The sequence below is a fragment of the Dermacentor andersoni genome, chromosome 1, assembly GCF_023375885.2.
Source record: "Dermacentor andersoni chromosome 1, qqDerAnde1_hic_scaffold, whole genome shotgun sequence".
NCBI lineage: Eukaryota > Metazoa > Arthropoda > Arachnida > Ixodida > Ixodidae > Dermacentor > Dermacentor andersoni.
The window spans coordinates 63,043,225-63,051,853 of NC_092814.1; the positions used below are offsets into that span (position 1 = coordinate 63,043,225).

At 46.9% G+C, this 8,629-nt stretch overlaps 1 long non-coding RNA gene across 1 annotated transcript; it reads right to left on the reverse strand.

Annotated features, from left to right (window-relative positions):
- Positions 1-366: 366 nt before the first annotated feature.
- LOC129388194 (uncharacterized) lies at positions 367-8,333 on the reverse strand. Its single transcript, XR_008615226.1, has 3 exons — positions 8,138-8,333; positions 2,639-2,781; positions 367-608 (listed from the first exon to the last, which is right to left on the reverse strand). It is a non-coding gene; the product is annotated as an uncharacterized lncRNA (long non-coding RNA).
- Between the last annotated feature and the right edge of the window lie 296 nt (positions 8,334-8,629).

The following is an 8,629-nucleotide window of genomic DNA, read 5'->3' on the forward strand; positions in this document are numbered from 1 at the left end:
TCAAGAAAAAGAAGACTGTAACATCTTAGATGTTCTTCGACCTTTAATTACACATAGAAATGCGCACAAATATCAGTCGTAAAACTCGCTCATTTATTTTTGGATTTTTTTACTAAACAATAAATTATGACAGATGTAATGTTAGAGACTGGCCGGCAGCATGTTATACAACAGTGTTGCCCTGCTACTTGCGGTATATAATCGAACGCCTTGGAATATGCAGCGCCGTTCGCTACATGTAGCACTGAAACTTGTCTATGTTTTAGAAGGAAAACTTAAGAAATTTGAGCCATACTAAATGCGCAAAAAAAAAGGGAATGAAATAGTCATCTATAGGAAAGAACACATCCTTTAGCGAATGGCACTTACTATAGGCCTCGTGCACCGCCTATAGAGGCGCTACTGATAGCCACCTAGCGGGCACTTCCAACAGTACACTCGGGAGCAGTAGCAGACGACAACCCTGTGATTTCTCCTTTGTTCGGGTGCCAGACTGCTTCTTCTGCGGTGACAGCTGTAGGGAAGACGCTGGCCTCTGTGGGAGCGGATACGAACACGATGTTACCGGTGTTTGGGACAGCATGGTCCACATACGTGCCAGGTGTGTCCTGCAGACAAACGCCATGAACCCCATTTACATGAAGGGGTGCTCATGTTAACTAGCCGATAAACTTTGTCGAGTAATGCGATGTCTCGATCGTTTATTTTTAAGTTCTACCCTTGCCGTGATGCTGCTTCTGTACCTCAATAATAAGCACCCGTAGTTAGTGCATACTTACATCTACGTACAAGCTACGTACAAACGTACAAAGCTAAAGTTTGACTAACTTTTCAGTACTTTCTTTAATGTTACTAAAGAGAGGTGCCACATGATATATTTAAAGGCAAAGCAGCGCCAGTCAAAGTAGATGAGTGCTGGCGGCAAGGCCGGGTTTAGTCCTCTGCGACGTAAGCATAATAAGAAAGAATTCAGTTGAGTACAAAATTCACATGCAAGAAGGAACTACGTTGTGAAACAAACAAATCACTCGGCATGTTAAGTCTGCTCAGACAGCATCGAAGTGTATTGACTTCCCAAACGGGACGCGAACTTTTCAGCAAAAAATGGAACGAAAATACCATATGCCGCAATTATTAGCAATTCTCGCCCTGAACTACCTATTAACGCGACAGCGTTAAGGAGCTCGTGTCGCAGAAAATCCGGTGTCGTCGGCGGCTTTGGCCGTGAGCGAAAAATCCCGGAAGGCAATTCATAAATAAAAACAACTTGCAAGATGGGCTGGGTGGGAATCGAATCAGGGTCTCCGGAGTGTGAGACGGAGGCGCTATCACTCAGCCATGAGTTCAATTGTTCAACGCGCGACAAAAGCGCCTCCAGTGAAGGCGGTGTTGCCTTACAAACGTGCCGTAGAAAGTTATACTGCGGTGTATATCGGTAATTATGAGCATGTAAATTACAGAAATCGCAGTTAAACGAGTAGCAAAGTAGGTTTCCGCTACATTTCTTCTGCGCTTGGCGCACACACAGGGCCATCTTGCGGCAAACACAGAAGACCCCCTCCTTGCAATATACGGCTCTGCCCCGACAGGAGGCGCGCCACTCGCCCGCTTCTCCCCTTCGTCTCGTCAAGAGCATGCCGAGCGAATGAGTGGGCGGTGCGAACGGGGTGCGATAACGCTATCGTGTTCCACTCTTGAAGGCGAAGCTTAAGCGTCCCCCAATTTTTTTCTAAACACATTTCCCAAAAAACCACAATATCTAAGATACCCTCGGGCGAAAAGAATAAAGCTGTTAAAGAAGCACTTGCTTAGTACCATTCCGATAAGACACAGCGTGATTTATAACCTTTACAAACGAGGCAGGGTGAAAACCTCGACGCTAAAAAGAATCAACAAGAGTTACGGATGAAGCAACTAGCAACACTTAAATATGTGCGAAGTCACGCATAAAATAGACGTAAAGAACATGAAGTGCGCGACAGCTGGTGTGAGGGTATACCGGGCCACATAAAACCATCAATTTCAGTTCTTGCAAACTTCAGTAGCTTTAACATACAACACAATGCACTCGTGCAGTCGTGCTGCCTAGCTAGCGCAACGCGGTAAAGAAGCGGAAATTGTAACAATGTAAGCGGCAAACGGCATTCCGAACTTTAGCGAAATGCCTTTAAACCGCATGCTGCACTGCAGACGAATTTCGTCGCTTACGCGTCTAACTGTGATCGAGTGGAAAAATACACCGATACGACAAAGGATGAGAGCAAAAAATTTCCCGCCTAAGCGACGATTCATTGCTGCCGTTGCTCCCGCTGATGAGGCTTTGCGGGTAATGATTAGAACCGTATCGCCGGCAGGTTTTCGCCGGTATTTGAGCCCCCACCCTGAAACCACTCCTCTTCGACATTCCTCAAAGCTTTGGCCACCCCTCACATGCGAAAGGTGTTGCCTATTTTGCTCTGAAAACGTGAATAAGACAGAGAAGCCCTATCAACGACACAACAAACTACGGCGCGCGGCTGGCTCCTCCCCGTGTGTGGTGCGCAAGGTCGCCACCAGTGGCGCGTCCATCGGCGCGCACTACGCATACATACACAAAGCTAGCCTCTTTCTTTCAAAAGCGAAGGTTTTCATTGCGAACCTGTCTGGGTTTTCATGACCGTGGGTGCTGCGTGGCTGTTCCCTTGCCGAATAGGCCAACCAATCACAGCGTAGGACGCGGGTGACGTCACCGCTGCTGGGTTCCTTGCAATGTTCCTTGTACCACCACCAGACAGCGATCGCCTACGCGGCAGCGACGGCGGCGGCCGTGCGAGGAAAAGAAAAAAGAAAGAACCATAAAAACGCCAGTACTCCCCTCCCCCCCCTCGCGATTTATTGCAGGTGTGTGTTCCGTTTACAAGACACTGCATTAGCGTCTGCACAATGCCTGTATAAAGCCTTCCGTGTCACTTTGTGCAGATATTCAATAAATACAAACTCGTCTTTCGACTCATTATGCACTCACACAAAGCTTCGCTGTATGTAGATTCCAACTCGTTAGATCTGCTGCGTTTATTTTTTTTTCTGGTATAATGCAGATAGTTGCAGTTATATAGCTCCTAGAGTTAAAAAAAAGCCTTATGTGTTACGTTTAAAGATAAACAACGCACAATACTTCTAAGAAACATGTTGAATATTGAGTTTGGTGAAGGCATACAGATATAATTTGAAAGTAATTTTCTTGTATATGTCTTATTGAGCAGAAGCATTTTGTAATAAGTAAACATATCATCCTGCTTTCCAAAGGCTATTTTCGAGACGGTAGGAAGCCTTCAGAATCTGTTAGCACTTCGGAAGCACACTGAAGTAAAAAAAGTTGAAGCTTTCGTGACGAGTCGACACCAGTTCACGAATCAAGTTCATCGAACACTGCTGATATTGCTGCTTCGTTGGTCTTTATAGTTTTTAAGTTATTCAGGAGACATTTTAATATATGGCCCAGTTTCCTGTCGAAGCACCCATATGCAATTCGAAAGCATTCCTGCTGGAGCCTAACGCTCTTGAGCTTCAGTGACTGATAAGCGCATAAGCAATAGAGTGAACATCTGTAGGCAGGTGATAGTCAGCGCGGTGTTCGCCTTTCTTGCCTTTGTATGAACTCTTATTTTCGCGCTGCGCACCTCAGGAATAGAATAACAACTTGCCCTGCAAACCATCTTTCTCAAGTATACCTATATATAGACATTGTCGAAACAGCCGCTGCTCCCACTCGTGGCCATTTTCTGAGTAATACTACTACCTTCTTCTAGTTTGAAAAGTGTTTAAAAAATACTCCATTGGGGCACACTGGTACGTGGTACCCCAATCAATTCTCGCTTACGCTGCGCACTCCAGTTGATAGCAAAATGAGACCGCAGTGCCGCTCTGCAGTCGTCGATAGGCCGGCGTGCGGCGATTTTCTCAGCTGCTTATCCTGGCGCTTGCCGAAAATGCTCGAGTAAAGTACCGACGACGACGACAACGACAATGACAACAACAACAACGATGACTACGACGACGACGACGACGACAACGACAACAAACAGACTTCTTTGACGCGTGTGATATCTATAATTTATTGAAATAAATTAAATCGGCGTTACCGAAAGTGAAGTAGGTGGTGGGAAACATAAATAACGACTCGTTGCAACGAACGTTATATACTGTCGATTTCCGATATGGAAACGGGAACATGCCTGCATAATGGACAAACTGCAGGAGAGCTTCCAAACTCGGCCGATGCTGGCTAATTGAAACAAACGATGTCCCGCACTCGATAAAATACTTGGCAACGTTCTGTTCTCCGGTCAATGAGCTCAGAAAGCTTGCGTAACCACGGCTAATAAAAGTACCATGCGCCTTCGTTCTGAAGCCATAAATCAATCAGTACAGGCGATTCGTCGGTTCTTTAATTCACGGCAAGCGCGTAGTGCGCTTTCCCGCTGCGATGCAACCCCTTGTTATGCCAAGAACCTCTCGCATTAGGAGCGAGCTTTACAAAAAAGAAAAAAATAAGAGAGAGAGAGAGAGAGAGAGAGAGAGAGAGAGAGAGAGAGAAAGCTGGCTCATTGCTCATTCGAATGGACAGACGCGTATGCGCAGCGTGTGAAGCCGTGAGGGAACAATCAATTGCCTCTTTGTCTTTTTCCTCTTTGTTACGACGCCGAGCCCGACATTCTTCGGACAGCGTTAAATTAGCTTGACTCCCAGTACCAGTTTCAGAAATATCCTAAGGCCATGACCTTGGGCGTCGCAGGCTGTAAGAACAACATTGCCGCAATGCTTGCAATCGACTGGCCTCACTCACCGTATGGCGCCACCGTGTGTGCTCACAGCTAGTCCTTCTCCCTCTCTCTTATCCCCTTTTTCCCTGTGTAGGGGAGCAAACCAGAAACGCGTCTGGTTGACTCCCCCTATGCTTCTTTCTTTCCCTCTGTTCTCCCGGCACCGCCTTTAGGCAAAAAGTGAAATGAAATTCCGATGTTTTACGTACCAAAAACCACTCTCTGGTTATGAGGTACGACGTAGTGGTGGACTCCAGATTAATTTCGACACACGAGCGCTTCTGCATAGCGCCCTCATCTAAATGCGGCCACCACGGGGCCTGTTTTTTGAGCCTGCGACCTCGTGTTCAGCAGCGTAACGCCATAGCCATTAAGCCACCACGGCGACTAAGGTTAGAATCCCATACGCTGAACTACGTTTAGTTGGCATAAGAACGCTCAATACGAGCCTCGTGTGCACAAATTGGAGTTTAGCATGCAGAAAAGGAACACGTTTGGCGGAAGTCGTATTTGCTCTCACACGAAGCGTCTCGTGTTCCCTTAGCTGAAACGCAGGTATGAAAAAAAAAAGTGCAATAAAAGGAAAGGCATTCACTCGGTTTGGATCCAGCCGGCTACACCGTGCGTAATAGGAAGGAGTCTCGATCTCTTTGTGAGTGTTACGACGCTTGTGATGCCAAAACGAAAAGTGCAATTCTTTACAAATACCCACTTTCGTGAAGTTTTCTGCGAAACAATGCGTAAAAAATAACACGACACTACGGGAACTAGGAAACATAGTACGCTTTCTGCATTCGTAATAACACGACCGATCCGCACATATATCGTTACTTTTTAAGGGTAAACAATCTTTCTATCTTCTTTTCTGTTCTCTCTCTCTCTCTTTTTTCTTTTTTGGTATGCGTGCGTCTGATTTGCAACATGACGGGCTTTGCTTGCGCAAAACAATATTATTCTTTATTCTCCGGCGATGCCTAAAGCATCGAGAGGCTTAGCTGTCACGAAGTGGCGACGTTCACTTCTAACTTATTTATACGACATAAGCATGCTTTCTGGCTTATGCTGAGTCTCTGTATTAGAAGAATAAGCTCTTTCATGACGTTCTTTAGATAGCCTTCTGCCTTTCTTTCGTTCTCTTCCTTTCTTTATGTATGTTTTCTTCTTCTTTATTTCTTTTTTTTTTTCATGCATGAGGTGGAAGGAGCCGGCACTCAGTGGGAAGGGAAGGAGCTCAGTCAGCTCACGGCCAGAAGAAAACATCATCTGGGGAGCAAACATTTTTCTCCGGCGGAAAAACTCCTCCATTCTTTACGTCCAGACGCCTCTCAGCAAAGGCAAACGATTCCCGTTACACTAAATAAACCTGAAGGCACCAGTTGGTCATTATTTATGGCTCCAGAAGCGGTCGCCTATACCTAGCGCAATGAAAAAAAAAAAAAGAAAGAAAACACCGTCATTGAAGGGAGTGCATGTTCCGGCTATCTTCTTTCTCATTACTTCTATGCATCCGCCTTCAACACAACAGGTGTTAGATTCGCGGGACGGGCGCGTTCAGCGTATGACCAAAGTATCCACGCGAATAAAAAACGGCCTGTGCCTAATCTTTAGCTGTTGATACCGTTTGCTTCGCCATTCTGATTCTCTAGCCGGGTCCTCACCGCTAAAGAAAGTGCTCGGAACCTGGATATAGCTTCATATGGGCGGCCCGTCGTCTCCGGGTGAAATTCGATTTCCGCCGACTATTGGCACTTTGGGATGTCCCTACAACGATTAGTCCAACCCCTGTTTGCTCCAATATGAAGCCGCCTTCCAGGACGTGAAGCGTCGTCGATAGCAACACAGCTATTCAACAAAAGCGCTTGAACGTTTCTATTGCACCCTTGGGCCGGTATGTGTGCTTCAGCCGTACTCAGAAGTGAGTTTAACAACTCGTAATGGTATGCTACTGCTGCTTCTATGTATTTCATCGCGTTGACACTGATTAGATGCTGAAAATTATCGACAAGCTCTCCACGATAAGGAAATGAAAGTGATCAGGCCAGTCCTTATCCTGTCAATCCTATCAAGCGGTGCCGTTGACATTAGCAAAGGCCTTCTTGCCTTCTCTCTTATTCTCTTTTTTTTTTTTTTTGCTTTCCCGATATATGCTCGAAGTGGGCCAGTGCCATGGCATGGGATAACATTGTTCTCTTATGCCGATGGGAGAAAACTTCATCTCTCTTAGACGTCTATTAACCCTTTCCTGAGCGATCATAAAACGCCTTTGAATAAACAGTAGTAAAAAATAACCACGTTAAGCAATAACGAACAAAAAAAAATTGTAGGGTTTACCGCCTTATTTGCTATGAGAAGCGCCGTAGTGTGAGCTTTAAAAAAAATGAAATTCTGGGATTATACGTGCCATAACCATGATTTCATTATGATGCACGCCGTAGTGGGGGGACTCAGGATTACTTCTGACCACCTGGAGTTCTTTCCCGTGCACCCAATGCACGGGCATCTTTGCATTTCACCCTCCTCGAAATGCGGCCGCCGCGGCTGGGATTTGATCCCGCGAACTTGCGCTTAGCAGCGCCACGCCAAAGCCACTAAGCAAGCACAGTGGGTAGTGTGAGGATTTGGGTTAATTTTGACTATCTAGGGTTAAACTTGCACCAAGAGCATGGTGTAGGTGAACGTTTTTGTATTCGTGCCCCATCGGAAAGCCGCGCTAGCGCGACCTGGAATTTATCCGCGACCGCATGTCCACCAGCCAATGAGCTATCGCGGCGTACATGTATGGTTTGTAAGTAAAACAAAGTATAAGGTGAGTTAGTCTGGGAGGGAGATACTGGGTGGATAAGTAAACAAATATTTATTAGATAAATGAATATTTAAATAAAAGAAATAAATCCCTGTTATACCTTTGTTCGTGAGATTGGACAATGTTATGTCTCAAAGAACGGAAGGGTTCGTTATCTTTCGTTACTTTCTCTATTTTGAAAATACACGGCCGATAGCAATTTAGAATTGGGGAATATAGACTTGAAAAAAAAAATAGAAAAGAAGAGATTTCATCCCGATGTTCAAGCAGAAAAGTATATATTGCCCGACTTTTACCCCCCTCCCCCCGGGTTCTGAAAAATGTAATACGCACCAGGAAACACAAATGAAGTCAAGGTTAATGTATAGAACCTTGACCGAGCATTCAAGCGGGGATCAGCTCAGCGTGTTAGAAACGGGCGCTGCCGGCGTAAACACGTAGACTGACGCCCATGCAGTGCGTACGCAATACATGGCCCGCCGCCACTCACTTCGCAGTGCCTCACGCAGGAGGCCCGCCGCTGCTAACTTACAAGGTCGTGGCATCTGTTGGTGTCACATCGCCCAGCACGACTCCGCGCCGATCCGCCTCCGACACGTGAGGCACCTTGCAAGGGAACCACCGCGGCGCGCGTCGAAAAGCTCGGCGCGCGCACGCGGGCTGCATTTTCGGCTGCTTTGCGAGCTGCACGCGGCGAGTGTACGCGACAGGCCGCACTGAAACATGGGCGTCATTCGAACGCTCCTACACGTGTTGGCGCCGAAAGGAGCAGAGCGCTGCCTCCGGCATTGAGCGAATTTCGCCCTGCGCTCGTTCGCAAAGCGGGCTCTTGCGCCGTTCAAAGCCAGGTGCGTCGCACATCGAATGCTTCCGAGCCTTTTGTTCACCGGGCTGCGCTGTTCCCGACGACGCGGCGAAAGGGGTCGAACGCCGTTCCAGCAGCGCGGACAGGAAGAAAGGGATGCATACGAAGGCGTACGTGGCACCGATGAGATGTTGTTGGCTGCGCGCGCAGCCCTATAAC